At 35.1% G+C, this 14,377-nt stretch overlaps 1 long non-coding RNA gene across 1 annotated transcript; it reads right to left on the bottom strand.

Annotated features, from left to right (window-relative positions):
- Positions 1–12,298: 12,298 nt before the first annotated feature.
- Positions 12,299–14,145, bottom strand: LOC136224855 (uncharacterized). Its single transcript, XR_010686644.1, has 3 exons — positions 13,864–14,145; positions 13,538–13,694; positions 12,299–12,761 (listed from the first exon to the last, which is right to left on the bottom strand). It is a non-coding gene; the product is annotated as an uncharacterized lncRNA (long non-coding RNA).
- Positions 14,146–14,377: the final 232 nt, after the last annotated feature.

The following is a 14,377-nucleotide window of genomic DNA, read 5'->3' as shown; positions in this document are numbered from 1 at the left end:
GCCGAATCTTCACAAGATCTTCTGAATATAGCCCTTTTGTGACAGAAAAAGTTTCCTTTTGCTTCTGTCGCTGTAAATTTCTATTCCCAGAATTTTCCGAGCTGCACCCAAATCCTTCATCTCGAATTCTGCGCTGAGAAGACCCTTCAACTTCTGAATGTCATACTTCTTCCTTGCAGCTATCAACATGTCATCTACATACAACACCAGATAGATAAAAGACTCATCTTCCAGTTTATTGTAATAGACACAACAGTCATATGGGCTCCTGGTGTAGCCCAGCTGCATCATGTAGCTGTCAAACCTCTTATACCACTGCCTGGGAGACTGCTTAAGTCCATACAAGGACTTCTTTAACTTGCAAACATAATTCTCCTTTCCAGGAATCTGGAAACCATCTGGTTAGGTCATGTAGATCTCTTCCTCCAAATCTCCATGCAGAAAGGCTGTCGTTACATCAAGTTGCTCAAGCTCCAAATCCTGATGTGCAACTATAGCTAGCAACACTCTAATAGAGGTGTGTCTGACTACTGGTGAGAATATTTCATTATAATCCACTTCATCTCTTTGATTGAAACATCTAGCAACAACTCTAGCCTTATACTTGACTCCCTCTGCAGGTGATATCCCTTCCTTCATCTTGAGAACCCACTTGCAAGTAATAATCTTTCTCCCTGGAGGTGGTATGACTAAATCCCATGTTTGATTCTTATGAAGGGACTCCATCTCATCTCCCATAACAGCAAAGCCATTTCTCAAAATCGGCACCTGAAATAGCTTCCTGGTAAGTTGATGGTTCACGAGTGTCCACCTCTTCAGCAACCTATAGTGCATAGCCCACCATGTCCTCATACCTCTTAGGTGGCCTAACTCCAACCCTCCTTGGTCGATCTTGAGCTAAGCTACGATGTGTAGCTTCAGATGGTTGAGAAACTGATGGTGTAGATTCTGGTAGCTCTATTTCTGCTTCTAACTCTTGTTCCTTCAAGCCACTCTCACTCTGTATGACCTGAAACTCCACCTGTTTATCAATGCTATCAATTTCTGTTGCAGTTGTAGGCTTCACAATGGGTCTAAGCACAGATTTTTCGTCAAAGACTACATTTCTGCTCAAAATGACCCTTTTCTTTGATGGAGACCAGATCCTGAAGCCTTTAACTCCATCTCCATAGCCTACGAACACTTCCTTCTTGGCTCTTAGCTCTAGCTTACCCTCGTTAACATGATAGTAAACTGTGCACCCAAAAGCTTTCAAATTTGAGTAATCAGCCACCTTTCCTGACCACATTTCTATAGGCGTCTTGAGTTGTATGCCAGTGTGTGGTCCGCGGTTAATCAAATAACATGAATGTGTTCACCGCTTCAGCCCAGAATCTTCTTTCTAACCCAACATACGAGAGCATGCACCTCACCCTCTCTAGTAATGTCTGGTTCATTCGTTCAGCTACACCATTCTGTTGCGATGTATTCCTGACTGTGTGATGCCGAGCAATCCCTTCATCCTTACAGAACTGATCAAACTCAGACAAACAGAATTCCAGACCATTATCATTTTGCAGCCTCTTTATCTTCTTTCCTGTTTGGTTTTCCACCAATGCTTTCCACTGCTTGAAATTCTTGAAAGCTTCACTTTTATGCTTCATCATGATGACCCAAGTCATTCTTAAATAATCATCAATCAGAGACATAAAATATCTGTGACCTCCCAAAGACTCAACTCGAGATGGACCCCAATAATCAGAGTGGATGTAATCAAGTGTGTCTTTTGTTATGTGAATAGCTTTGGGAAACTTGCTGCGATGTAGTTTCCCAAAGACACAGTGTTCACAAAGCTCCAGACTCATGACCTTATGACCATCAAGAAGATCATCCTTTGATAGAATCTGCATCCCTCTTTCGTCCATATGACCAAGTCTCATATGCCATATCTTTGTCATATCCTCCTAGTCAATCTCTGACGATGCAGCATTAGCTGAACCTGTAACAGTGGAACCTTGCAAGAAATACAAAGAACCATGCTTCACACATTTCAGAATCACATCAGAACCTTTATAGACATGTAGAACTCCATCTTTTCCTGACCAGCTGAGACCCCTGCTGTCTAACAGACTCATAGATATTAGATTCTTCATCATCAATGGAACATGCCTGACTTCGTTCAACGTGCAGAACTTACCATCATGTGTCCTCAACTTGATCGAGCCTATTCCAACTGCTTTGCAGACATGACTATTAGCCATTGAAATGCTACCTCCATCTACCTGCTTATAAGTTGAAAACCACTCTCTCCTTGGAAAAATATGATAAGATGCTCCAGAATCAAGAACCCACACATCAGAGTGATGAGTGTGTCCATCAGCAACTAGAGCAATATCATTTTCAGAGTTGCTGTCGCCATCTGCTACAGCAGCAGAATCTGGTTGATTTTCTGATTTCTTCTTCTTCTTTGGACAGTCAGTTTTCCAATGTCCTTTCTCCTTGCAGTAATTACAGGTGTCATCTGGCTTGGGACCCTTTGAGAACGGCTTCTTAGACTTCTTCTTTCCACCGTTTCCCTTTCCCTTACAGCCACTGGCAAACAGTCCAGAGGCATGATTATCTGCACATGTATTGCTCGCCTTATAGCGCAACTCTCTGCTATGAAGAGATGACCTAACTTCTTCCAGAGTCACAGAATCTTTACCAACAATAAATGATTGAACAAAATTCTCATATGAAAGCGGTAAAGACACCAACAGAATCAAAGCAGCATCTTCATCTTCAATTTTCACATCAATATTACGTAATTCTAATAATAATGTGTTCAATTGATCTAAATGATCCCTAAGTTGCGTACCTTCCTACATTCGCAGGCCAAACAGACGTTGTTTCAGAAGAAGTTTGTTCGTTAGAGATTTCGTCATGTATAAGCTCTCTAACTTCATCCACAGACCGGCAGCAGTCTCTTCGTTTGAGACCTCAGTGATGACGTCATCTGCGAGGCACAACATAATTGTTGAATGTGCCTTTTCTTCCAGAATCGTCATCTCAGCAGTGACTTCTCCCGTTGCCTTCTTCAACGGCGTCCACAGACCTTGTTGTTTTAACAAAGCCCGCATCTTGATCTCCCATAGATTGAAACTATTTCTCCCAGTAAACTTTTCGATTTTCACGTTCATCGCAGACATCTTTCTCTCTAGAAAACAAAACCCCGATCGGAAACCGAAATCTCTGATAGCAGTTTGTTGTGCGGAATTAATGAAAGATAAATAAACAAGCAATCGAAAAACACAGATTTACGTGGTTCACCAACGTTGTGTTGGCTAGTCCACGGGCAGAAAGAGAATAGTATTATTAGGAGGCGAAAAATTAGATTACAATGATTAGGTTACATAATGGGGTATTTATAATACCCAATCTAACATAATCCCACTAGGAACCCATGATCCTAATCCCACTAGGAACCCATGATCCCAATCCCAATCCAACTAGGAGCCCATGATCCTAATCCAACTAGGAATCCGAAACCCAATCCTACTCCGAATAGGAAACAGGATATACTGATTCAAGGCATTACGACACTCCCCAAAAGAGATTTGAAAGGGCATTTTTGTAATTAACTTTTATTTGCTACGGTTTTTGTACATGAATAATTTTGTTTATATATTTCAAAATTTAGTAACTTCTTTTATTTAATTTAATAGATTTTTATGTATTTCCTTTATCAACACTTAGGTTTAATTGTAATTTTGTAAGATAATGATGAAATTTGATCCTAACATTTCTTTTAAAATTGCAAATTTGGCCTTAACTTATGAAATAGATCAAATTTAATCATAAAATTTCCAAACGAGATCAATTTTACCTTTAAGTTACTAAACATTTGAAAAAGCTGGTTTGACTACTATTTAATTGTCATATCACACATTCCAAACAAGTTTGTTGATAAATTGAAACACTCTCATACGCTTTTCGTTATTTGCAATTATATTTGTAACACAACAAAAGAGTAGACATATTCACAATTGTGATTAACATGTTTGTGGTGGACTTAGTTGTTATCTTGTTTAACATATTTTTTATAATGTATTAGTAACACATTAAATATCTTAACCATAATTGGTGTTTAGAAGGTCTGTCAATCTTTAACGTAAAGCTAATATTGATCTTTCTCAGGAACTTTAGTCTTAAATTTTGACAATTTCATAAGTTAGAGCTAAATTTTTATTTAACCAAAAGGTTAAGTGCAAATTTGGCATTTATATCTAATTTTTCAATACCATACACTCTTTTTATCTATTTCTTACAAATTTACTTAATTACATACTTCAAATATTATACAAGGAAAATAAAGCCATTTTGGTTTGTGATAATTTAAAGATTATAAAATCTCTCATGATAGAATAAGAGTATTGCTATATACCGCAACTTTTTTTTCATCCACCGCACCCTTTTGACATTTATACTCTCCTCATTATTTCTTTTCAAAAACTCAAATTTTTTTTTCTCTCTTTCTCTCCCAAGCCTAAAAACCCGAATTTGACGAAAATGGACTCGAGCATCCCTGAAGACCATGATTTCGAACACAAGGTAATCATACGATATAAATTTAAATTAAAATTTCGTTTTATAAATTTTGAATTTTTTTTTACGGATTTGGCCTAAACGGACGGCGCATGCCGCTCGTCCTCAGACCGAACGGATGAACTACCCGTTCGACCTGCGGATGAGCGGCATGCGCCGCCCGTTTGACCTGCGGAACGAGCGGAACGAGCAGCGCGCATGGCCCGTTCCACCTACGGAACGGGCGGCACGCTGCACTCGTTCTGCCGTGGGACGGGCAGGCTGCCCGTTTAGACCTAATTTGCCCCATTTTTTGCTTTTTAACAGGGCAGTCTGTCCGTTTAGCCTATACGAGCCCCGAATAAGCTCGGAATTTTGTAATTTTTAACGTGAAGGCTGCCCGAATAAGCCCTAAATTTATATTTTTTAATTTTTACGCCTATTGTTATTACCTATTATGCACCCGAATGCCATTTTTTTTACATTTTTGCGCGTATTTTTAATACATATTATGAATTTTTTATATATTCAGGAACCGTTAGAAGATTGGCAACCGGACGGCATTGATTACAGTTCCCGTTTTATAACGGACATCGTTTTCCCTTCTTGTGAAAATGTTGTTACTTGGGCAAAACTGGTAGCTATTCGAATTGGGTTTGAGATTATAATATCTTCGCATAAACATGGTGGAAAGCAAAAGCAATTGAGATGTTCACGGGGTGAACGCTATAGAGGGAAAACAGATGATGCAGGGTTAATAAGAAAAACTAAAACTAAAGCGTGCAGGTGTAAATTTGAGATTATTGCCTATCAACGGTTAGGCCTTACTGGTTGGGGGATAAAGGCTAAGGCTGGATTAACTGGTCAGCACAATCATTGGTTACGTGTGTATCTAAATTAATTGTTCGTGATATGAGTTCGGCTAAAGCAAAGCCTTGTGCTATTTTAGTAGCCGTTAAAGAAAAGCATCCCGAAGATGAGTTAGAGCATACCACATTTAGTTAAATGAATAACGGCAACCACATTTACTTAAATGAATAACTGCAATAACAGTATTTTTTGTACAATGACATGAGATTTGCTTGATTCACGTTATAATATAATGAAATTAGCTTTTCTCTACATATAACAACTCAGACGGAACATCATTTATAGCCGACACACCTATTCATTAATTAACATAAATATTATCATTTAAGAAAACATTAATTTCCATTATAAAGAGAGGAACAATACCATTCATGTTCCACGTTTTGAATACCACTAAAAATCATGCAAAAAACACAGAATGGAACAACTAAGATCAAATTGATTACAATGAAAAACTTTTCCCACATTTGACCCAAACAAAATCTCTCAAGGCAAAGTCCTCTCTCTTATAAACATCCTTCTTGTTCTTTCTTTGTGGTTTAGATGCATTAATATGTTAATGCAACTTTGCTCTTGATTTTCATTCTTTTATTACCATCTTCAATCTCAACTACCTCCATTCCCCGAATCCAACTCCAAGAACATCCATCTTTTATGTGATTTTTAACTCCAATCATATTTTCAATCTTCTAAGCAATCTGAACCAAAAACATTTGAATAATTTAGTAAATTTACACGTATTTAGCTTTCAATGAGCTCTAAAGCATTCAAAAATAAATTTTAACTTTAAACAAGTTGAATACACTGTCTAAGACTATATTTTCGTCCAAACAATACAGCTCACCCAGATAAAACTCGTCTCCCCTTAATAAATGAAATACATACTTAAATATGCAATTAATCGTTTAATTTCATTGTTTGGTTAGTGCTTTTGAAAGCATACTACACCGTTCCTCAGTGATGTTGTCTCACTGAGGATAGCAATTACTTAGTGATACTCAAACCAATGCATTCTTCCTTGACAAATCAATCCATTGTATAAGCAAACTCACCTCTAGTTTCACCAGCACATGCATAGGCAAAGCTGAAGATAGACAATCTCCACAACAATTTGCACAATAATATCATCCCATAGTCGAGCAAGTGAAAACTCCATATGAACATTTTTGTGAACCATATTCTTTTTTATGTACAAAAAATTTGGCAAATTTAGGCAAAGTACTTTCTTCTCCTAGAATAATATCATCAAGATAAATGAGATATTTCTTTGGCTTCAACAGAAAGTGCATCATCATCATCTGTGTCCTTGTGATCGTTGTCATTGTCATTGTTATCATTATAATCATGCCAAGCAGTGCTAGAATCATCAGCATACAACTTTGCAACAGACCTGGTATTAGCATCTGTTAACAGAAGTGCGACTTGATTTCTCTTGATGATTTCAGTTAGCAGTTTCTCAAAAGGCATATGCCCTTTGATTCAGACTCTTGCACCGTCTCTACTGGAATTTTGAGAACAGGAGCTTTATGCTGTAAGCCAGAAGGTATTTCCCTGTGGTTATATTGAGATTGAATAAATTGTGTTTCCAATGCGTGTGCTTGATTCGTATGGTTGTGTTAAAGGATGTTTGGCCAGCAGCCCCATTTCATAAATTAATCGGTTGGAGTACAACAGGCACCAAATTGCCTCTCCAGATCACAGGGTAAGATTCAGTTACCACTGGAAGCACCTGTTTGCTTTTACTGGGTACTAGATTAGCAGCTCGAGCTGCATGAACAGTTCCATATCTTTCTCTGCACCAAGAATTATTGCCATGAACTAGAGCATAATTTACCTTTGATGAATGTAGACTTTTGGTAAGCTTTACCTTCTGCATTTTATCACTTTCTTCAAATGGAGTACATGGAGATTAATAGGATTAGTATTTACAAGCAAAATAGGTTCACAAACCATTTCCAACAGTTTTATTCATCTTCCACTTCTGCAGTAATTGCAATTAGATTTTGACTTTGAAAGGAAGGGTTTACTGAAGAACTGCAATTAGAAATCTTCACAACTTTATTGAATTTTCTTAAAGTAGAAACCCCATTAGATGTATTATCCATGAGTGAAGGTATGAAATCCTTATATTTGTAGTCATCTGTTTTGTCATCAGAATTGTTTCCATTTCAGAAGTTTGTTGAGGTGAAAGCCCTATATAACCCATATCAAAGTCAGATTAGCAGGCAGAATATAAGACTTATAGTATATTACTCTAATTTTTTATATTATTCTAAGAATTCATAACTGCAATATGTAAGAATCAAAACTTCAGAATAAGGTAATAAGTCAGAACATTAGTAGAAGGCTTATTTGTTGTTTTCATCGTCTGTTCATCGCTTTAAGCAACTTATTTACTTTTAGTATTTCTTAAACTAACTTCCAAACATCCTAAAGCACTTCAAATTAATTCCTCAAATCTATCTCAATTGATTGCTGCATTAATTAGTATCTTAATGTAAATAAACCAGTGGAAAGGAAAACCTAAATTGACTAATCCTTTAATTGGACCAAAATCAAACTGTGTTACTATCTATCAACACAGAACAGCAAAAATATGATCGCCCAGGGCCAGAACTGAGTTAAGTTGCCAAGTATAGAAATGGTGACAATAAAGCAATAAATTCATCATTGGCAGGAGACTCATCATTGGTATGGTATCCTGAAAGTAACTGAAATTCATCACAAAAAGGTACCCATACACCAAAGGCAGTAAAGAATATAACAAAAGTTTATACTATTATTATATATATATACATCAATTGCTATGTGAAGAACTATTCTGATTGCTAAGCCTTTACATCTAAGAACTCACAAAATATGACATTTTATTTATTCTTGGTAGGTAAAACATAAGAGGGGATTTGAGCAAGTTCAAATACAAACCACTTAGACCAAGTTCATGATGCCAAAAGATTCAAAACATATTATATCAAATAGTAAAGAAAATGAGCAAAAAAAAAAAAAATTAATAATAAATAATAAATTTGTTATATACTAATATGCATAAATTTAAAAATGTTTGTGTATATATAAATTTAGATTTGTAAACTGATCAGAAAACAAAATGAACCAATCAATAAAACCAAATATTCCGAAACAAAAACTTCATGTTTAGGATAAATAACAAATTAGTAATTTTAAACCTCAACTTACTTGTAGGAATGTTTTCGCCGGCGACATTCTGCAATTAGGGCTGGAATATCCTTCTTTACATAGGAATATATTGACTTTTATTTTTTCGCTGTTATTTTTCCTGCACCCATTCTCAAATATAAGCAGCTAATTTATCAAAGAATGCTTGCAGAATTCTATTTTGAGATTTGATGGAAATGATTGTTCATTATAGATAACATCTAGTAAATATATTTACAATTATCTTAGGTGTTACTATGATGAGATTCAGATTAAATGATACAATATTTACTTCCATTAGTTATGGAAATTAGTAGAAAAACAGGATCAAAAACCTGTAATCTGCGGAAACTATCACTAGGGTTGTCTGGAAGCTGCTCAATTCCATTCCTACTTCCCCAAATACAGTTTTCTGCTTTGAAGAAACTAGGTAGAAATCAGGTTCCTTTTTCTTCATTCTTGTTCAATGACAAACAGATACGTTTCCTATACAATCAACATATGCAAATCAAAATTAAACAAACAAGAAAACAAAAACTGAACATATCAAGTTTAAAATTAGTTAGAATTCTCATCGTGGAAGAAAAACTAATTAGAGATAACAAAGCCTTACTCTTCAAGGAGAGAGAGAGAAAGATAGAGTCAACCTTGTCTTCTTCTTTGCATGGATTAGGTTTTCAGGATGTTTAAGGATTCCATGCAAACTCATTTCTCTGTAAAACAATCTAGAAGGCCTTTTGGATTAGGCTTTGGGCTTTTCATAGGAAATTATTAGGGCTTTTTACATGAAAATCATATTGGTTATAAAAATTACAATTAGATCATATCACAAAACTTAATTCTAACTATGTCATTATTTATAAATTATATACCTCAATTCATAAATTTTAACCCTAAAAAATACATTATATTCTCCTAATTTATAAATCTCAATGCTTAAGATATATATATTTTTTTTGGAAGAAAACTCATGCATCAAGATAAATCAGAAGAAATAATATCCTGCAACTAGAACCGAGCAGAAAAGGACACAAACTCGCTAGCATTGGACAGGGCATGCCGTGCAACGGCATGGGCTCCCCTGTTTGCTAGGCGCGGAGAAAAAGACACTGTAAAATCGTGTCGGTTACCTAGAAGAAACTTACAATCCTGGATAATTTAACCAAAAACTGATAAATCTAAATCTTCAGACCTAATACTGTTAACCACAATCAAGGAATCACCAAACATTAATACAGTTCAGATGATAATTTGCTTTATTTGACATAATTCAAATAATAATTTGACATAGTTATAAATAATTTTTGAAAGTTGTATTTCCAAGTAGATTTTTCAAATTATTATTAGCTATAAAAATTAGGGAAATTTACATATAAATTCACTTTTTAAAAAATTTCTACAATTATGTAAATTAATGATTTTGAATGATGTGAAACTAGTAAAATCAGTACTTTTAAAAAAACTAGACCTAATCTATAAATCCTAGACCCAAAAAATATATTATAGACAACTAATTTATAAGCTCTCTAGTACTTAAAATATTTTCCGTCGGCTTTTCACACAATTTATTTAAGAAAAATTTACAAAAAAGTATAACTTAAGAAAACTAATTACAAAAAAATTAATGATTACTTTTGAAGGTTTTTGAAGTCAATATTAACAAATACTCATAATTCTATTCTGACTGTGCTAACCACTCATATCCAGTATGGAGAGCATAATACATATTATCTCTAATAATACTCCTCATATTCAATCATTATTTATTAGGTTATCATTAAATTACGAAGTATTGTTATATTTATGAATAATGAGAGGCAGGACGCCTAAATAATAAATTATTAATAAAAATTTAGGGGATTAGGAGCAAAGAGAGTCTTCTTAATAATAGAGATAATCTACTAGTTAAGTGATGAGTCACTAAGAGGCTGTTGGAGTTGATTTATAACTCTCTCTCTACTCAAATTTTAACTGAAAAGCGCAACTAAGAAATTATTGGAGATGTTCTAATGGGTAAATTACATATGTGGTATACAACGTTTCCCTTCTTTCACACTTTGGTGTACAACCTTCAATTTTGCACATAAAAATGTACAACTTTTCGGTGACCTCTCACTAAAGTGTACAACCGGTAATTATGACCGGTCAACTCAAAGTTAACGCGCCACATCACCATTTTTCATCCTACAAATTTAAAAAAAAATGGGACCCAAACTCTGATCTACGTGGATGACGATGTCGAAGAAGAAATATTTAATATTATACCCTCGAATGGGACCCAGATTCAGGAGCTTGTAACAAAATCTCCCAGAGCAATGTCCTTTGGCTTATACACATCCTTCTTGTTATTTGCTCCTTTTATTGTTTAGAAGCAATAATATGCTAGTGCAACTTTCTTGTCGATTTCTGTTTTTTTATGGCCATATTCAATCTCAAATGACTCTATTTCCATGATCAGATTTCAAGAATATCCATCTTTTCTCAGATTTTCAACTCTGATTATACCCTCAAGCTGAACCAAAACCTCAAGTTTAGTTCATCATACTTGATGAAAAATATTATAAAGATTTCAATATCAACCAGACATGCATATACCTATTTGCAGATGAAGAGAAATAAAAAAGAGAAAAATACGTTTAGCAATCAAAATGGATGGCAACATAAGCATTCCACGCAGTTCCAATATTGCAAAAGGAAGCAGATCAGAGAGAGAATGGCATACATTCCACAATTTTTGTTGTAATTACCAATTTCTGCATTCAAATTAAATATATTTCTCTATTCACAGCTCATATACATAATATAATCAAAATGATAGGAGGAGGGACAAAAATTTGACTCAAGAGTGTCGTGCATTACTTTTTTTACAAAAAAGTTTAGGCAGTAATAGGTCTACCCACTCCCAAAGTCAGGGCAAACCAGAGATCTTGATTAGGATTTACAGTGGACTTTACAGATTACCTACTAACACATCAAGTGAGATAATTGGTGCTGATGTCACTAATGAACTCCAAGAGGCTAGTATTTCAATACATATTTTATAGATATATATTGATGAAAATTAAACTGAATTAAATATAGGGTAAATTAAAAAAAAAACCATGTAGTTTCACTTATTGACAAAAAAGGATTTGTACTTCTTTGACAAAATGGAAATTGTGTTTAAGACCGTTAACCAAAACGGGGAAAAACAACTAACCCCGTCAATTGGGCTGACGTGGCAAGGGTATTTTTGTCCAAATTTTTTTTCTTGGATAAATTTCGAAAAAAAAACCATGTGATTTCACAGATCCTTTTTTCTCAATAAGTGAAACCACAAGGCAAATTCGAAAACAACATTGTTTTAAGTCTGGGCAAATTAAAAAAAAAAAAAGCCCAGCCCTGCCAAATGGGCTGGGCTGGACTTAATTAATCTATCTCATTCTTCAAATGGTTTGTTCATCTCCTTCTCGATAGAACAGGGGGGCTAACTTCTGGAAACCAGAAATTACCCCCACGCAGCTCCGGTGCCAGGGGGCTGGAGCACCCAGGTGCCCGGTTCCATCCGCCTCTTATACTAGCATGTTAACGGAAACCAAAAAATAACAATAGACTTAATATCACAAAAATTACAAAGTTCATATAAGAGTCAACGAGGAACACAATTGATATTTCAGTAATTCCATTACAATTCATATATATGCCAAAAACAAAAATTACAAATGTCCAAAGAATGAAATCAACTATTGTTTCTCTTCCAACTCTAATTGATTTTATAACATTTATGAGTACCTCAATAGTTTATTTTCCAACTCTAATTACTCGTCACTTTTATCTAATTTGAATAAATGTGTACATTAAATCCGTCATTGAATAATGAGTTAGCAGATATGCCTTTCACTGCCACCCCAAAATAGTATAGGCTCAATGGAATGGCAATCCATACATCAATGAACAATCTTATTACTTTATCTTGGGCTGCATCTTTGATTACTTGTTATACTCCACAACATCATTGTCTTCTTCATCATCTAAATCCTCCTCTTCATTCCTTTTCCTCTTATGGTGAGATGATGAAGATGATGGTATCACCTCTTCTTCCTCATCATCATCTTTTATTTCCTAGTGCTCCGTCGAATCATGCACTTCAGCTTGACCCAATGGTTGTACCAAGTATTCTCACCTCATTTTTCATCCTGCCATTCCAATTGCAGAAAATTATCAATAATAAAATTGTCAGCATTATTATAATTTTACAATCCATTAGCACAAATAAACCTCAAAATAAACAAATTCATATTGTACTAGTTAATCATGAGTAAACAGTAGATAGGGCGGCCCGGTCGCACTATGCTTCCCCGCTGAGCGAGGGTCCGGGGAGGGGTCCCATCACAAGGGTGTACTGGGGGCAAGCCTTCGCCTGCCAATTTATCTGGCAAGAGGCCGCTCCTCAGACTCGAACCCGTGACCTCTTGATCACACCATAACAACGTTTACCGTTGCGCCAATAAATTTCCTTATTCTCTCACACTACGATTTTCAGAATGCAGCAATAGTGTCAAATTCCCTTGTTATATGACCTGATAAATTTCCTTATCCTTGCGAATTCTTTTGTCATTAATAAACGGGAAAGAAAGAAGCTTACTGGTTTTGAATTTCCAGACTAACATTTATGCTTAATGGAAGAAATATATTGGCCATGAATGTTGTTTGCAATTCATGTCGATTTTGTTTAAATCAATAAGGGTGTGAAAATTTTCTTTCTTAACAAAATTAATGTTGTTTCTAGGCAATCATCTAGTTGTAAATTTGGATCTAATCAAACAAAATCAATATATTGTCTAAGAGTACTTACAAGCTCAAGCCCATTGAATACACAATGATCATTTTGGCTTTTAGATTTCAACAAGAAATTAGTAATTTAAATAATGCAGATTAAAATAAGAAAATAACAATTTAAACCTCAACTTACTTGGAGTATCTCATTAGAATGTATGTGTTCGCCGAAGAAGTTCTGCAATCAGTGCTAGAATATAATTTTTTGTTCTTATGAGTGCCTAGAAGATCTGCTGATGCACTCATGTCTTGATATAAATTTTCTCCCTATTTCTTTAGATCCATCGTTTTTCCTGCACAAAATTAACTAGGTTAAAATCATCATCATTTTTTTCCTATTTCAATTATCCTACATGTCTAGAACTATTCAGATCTATTCAAAATTATGGATCTGTTCAGATCTATTAAAATTTCTCTATCAGATTCCATCTAAGGTTTGCAGATATGAAAAGAAATCAATACCCATTAGGTAAAAACCTCCTAACTTCAAAAAGCACAAATGACCCATATCAATTTTTCACCAGCAAAGGGAAAAAAATGAAGCAGTGGAATAACCAAACCGAACTTTTGAAATCTAAAGTATTGAAAATAGAGTGTTTAAATTCAAGAAGAAGATTGGGAGGGATTAACTTCAACGCTGAGGTCAGGGAAGAGAAAGGCTAGGGCCCTATGTCAGAATATGAATGTTGTTCATGCGGGGCCTTAGGACTTAGGTTGGAAGAAAAACAAGGAGAGAAGGGAGAACTTGAGAGAAGTAAAACCTAGAGGAGACAAGAGAGAGACATTGAGAGAGAGTCTAAACCCTTTCCTATTTAGGTTATAATTTTACTTTAATTTAATTTTCTTTTTCTTTTTCTTTTTAATATATATATTTTGGTTTTTCCTATCTTGCCCTTAAGACTTTACCGTAGGTTCAATGGGCAATGGGCGCCAATTTTGTGGTCTTGTGTTGCCACTAGGCAAAACAATAAGCCAC

The sequence above is a fragment of the Euphorbia lathyris genome, chromosome 3 (genome assembly GCF_963576675.1).
Source record: "Euphorbia lathyris chromosome 3, ddEupLath1.1, whole genome shotgun sequence".
Lineage (NCBI taxonomy): Eukaryota > Viridiplantae > Streptophyta > Magnoliopsida > Malpighiales > Euphorbiaceae > Euphorbia > Euphorbia lathyris.
Note: the sequence above shows the minus strand (reverse complement) of the source record. Positions and strands in the feature narration are given on the sequence as shown.